Source organism: Perna viridis, chromosome 4 (assembly GCF_037379345.1).
Source record: "Perna viridis isolate PV_CMFRI_1.1 ecotype Kerala chromosome 4, ASM3737934v1, whole genome shotgun sequence".
NCBI lineage: Eukaryota > Metazoa > Mollusca > Bivalvia > Mytilida > Mytilidae > Perna > Perna viridis.
Window position 1 is genome coordinate 34,838,610 of NC_142448.1, and position 2,977 is coordinate 34,841,586.

General features: G+C 34.1%; 1 pseudogene; it reads left to right on the forward strand.

The window, feature by feature from the left end:
• Positions 1 to 204: 204 nt before the first annotated feature.
• On the forward strand, positions 205 to 2,347 carry LOC148619875 (uncharacterized; annotated as a pseudogene).
• Positions 2,348 to 2,977: the final 630 nt, after the last annotated feature.

Genomic DNA, 2,977 nt, shown 5'->3' on the forward strand with positions numbered 1-2,977 from the left:
GCTTACTATATTATATGCAGGAAACCAGGTCCACAACTGATAGTTGTTTCTGCTGATGTCAGGTTTAAAGTGTTCTTGATATACACTATTTTGTTTCCTAAAGGTTCTCGATGTTGCCCTTGCCATGTCACGAATGGCATCATTGAAGATATAAAGAATGTCCAGTCTTTATTTGATTAGTCTTGTGTCAACAAAACCACAATAATGGAACTGATACAACAACTGAGAGAAGAGGCAAATGCTAAAGGTGAAAAGCGTTTAGACTTTGATTCACCCTATGGATTGTCCAGAGAAAAGTATAAGACATTTACTGGTTTAGTCAAAGAAGAATTTGATGATCTGAGGACCTACGTTGCAGACATCAACAATTCTAGGTCTAGAAGTACACGAACTTGTGTTGCAGTATTGTTCACCAAACTGAAATTTGGGATGGACAACAATTTATTGGGTGCAATGTTCAATATGATAAAAGAACAAGTAAATGCAAATTATTTTATGTCATTTTTATGCATGTTCCAATTACTTAAAATATTCTATTATATTTTCTTAATTCTTTCAGGCAACACATACATGTATGAGATGTATTTAAGCCGCTTCTTATCATACCCCACTCAGTTTGAAAATTGATGTTTTCGGTCTCTGTCCGTTTGTCGGTTCACCATTCGTCCGTCTGTAACAAAGGATTTCGTCAAATTTTCCAAAGAACTGTTTCACATCCCACTGTGGTAATTGGGTATTTGTTTTCCGTCATGCAATATGTCTTTATCAACCAACTTGTACGTATTAGAACGGCTGGTACTTCTGTATGCTTAAGAAAGTTGTAGCTTAGTGGCACATATTTGCGAATTTTACTATAACTGATCAAGTTTATGTACTAGTTCATATCTTCAGTCTACGTAATGATATTTTACTTTCTAAGTCATGATTTTGTTCATCCTTTGCAGATACGGAGGGCTATTTCATCTGCTCGACGTTCTTTGAGCACCAGCTTTGTATTGAAATATCTCAGTTTCAATCATATGACACGGGAAACTGTTATTAACAACCACACACGGCCATTAGCAAAGGAGTTACTTACACCAGGGACTTTGCTTGATGACAAAGCAATACTTGTTCTTGACGGGACGTATGTATATGTGCAGAAAAGCGCAGATTTTGAATTTCAAAGAAGATCATATAGCATGCACAAGCATCACCCTTTAGTGAAGCCTTTAATGATCATGACTACAACGGGTTATATAATAGCCGTTTTAGGGCCGTATCTAGCTGACGGAAAAAAAACTCAGATGCAAATATTCTTAAACATATTATTTCAACAAATGTGCAAGAAGTGAAATCCTGGTTGCATGAAGGCGACGTGTTTGTGGTCGACCGCGGGTATAGAGACTCGGAGGAGATACTTGAACAAATTGGGATCAAAATGGAAATGCCATCATTTCTACAAAAGGGACAAAAACAGCACTCGGTAGAAGATGATAACAATTCAAGATTAGTAACTAAGGTAATTATTCAAAAAATATTTAACCCAGTCCATTAGTGTTATCTGTACATTGTATTAAAAATCAAGGAGTAGTTTTTATATGCTTTCTTTGAAGTTTTGTTGGCGCATTAATTGTTGTAGGAGACAACTATACTGATTTGATTTTGACAGGGTAGCTTGGAACAATTTCAAAATAAGTATTTTGAACTCGAACCTGTTTTTTATATAAATATTTTTATCATGATGATGATCCGAACATTATGTTTTTGTATATTTTGAAATATAAACATTGGATCGATGTATGCTAAAAATATTTTATCGATTAATAAGGTGAAAATAAACATTAATCCGAATAAATCTACCGAAAGTCATCGTACCCTTCTTTCCTCTGCCGATTTTTGTTTAAAATAGTTAATGATATTACTGTATACAATGTATACTATATTATGTCTACAAGGCAAAATCAAATCACTTAAAAAAGGTTTCATGTACATGTACTATATTTATTTTAAGTATGAAGACATCTCTTCTCAAACTACTTGCAATTTTTCTACTGGTTTGTAAACATGCATCTGCCAATACACGTCCTTTCATAAACTAGGTAAATCCTTAAAAAGCAATTCTTAGCAATACACGTCCTTTCGCAAACTAGGTAAATCCTTAAAAAGCAATTCTTAGAGCAGTGAATTCTATGGCCTTCAATCATTATAGCACTTTTTGGTTGTAGATCAGATGGGTGGTTGCATCCGTCAATGGAAGGATAAAAACCTGCGATATTTAGACAAAACACTACCCAATACACAGTTACCTTATATTGGAGAATATGTCAAAATAATTAGTGCCATCTGCAACAAGTACAGGAATTAGCTGTGCTTCATTTGTTGTCATGTTTTTGTTTGTTTGTTTTTGTTTTTGTTTTTTTTTCTGTCTGTCTTAGAGCAATTTTCTCTACCAAAGCTGATCTTTATATGATCTCTTAACAGTGCTAATAATTATGAAAGCGTATATTGACAGTCTTTGTAGGAATAAATTACATACCCATAGATTTACGATTGCCTTATATAACTGTAAAGTATATCTTACTGAAATGGGAAGTTTTACATAAATAGGAAATGGATAGGATAAAGACATTTTCGCAGCTTTTCTCACTTGCTATATTTCAATAAGATCCTCGATTACACGTATACAATCTACATGAATAAGGTGACGACCATCGTGTTGTTTTGTCAATTTTAGACCAGCGCTCAGCGTAGGAAGCGATGAAGAATTTTTGCTGGCAACAAAAATGCTTCACCTTTCATCTCAAGGAAATACATTGAAAGACCAACTTATTGAGTTAGCTAAAAAGCCGTCACAATGGAAATCAATAGATAATACAGAGGAACTTAATGATTTCCCAGTATATACAGAAGACGAAATAAGAGCTTTAATATTAGGCTTGTATCAAGTAAAGTTGGCAAAAAGTTTCACCCGAGAACATTTAAAAGAAGATGGAAC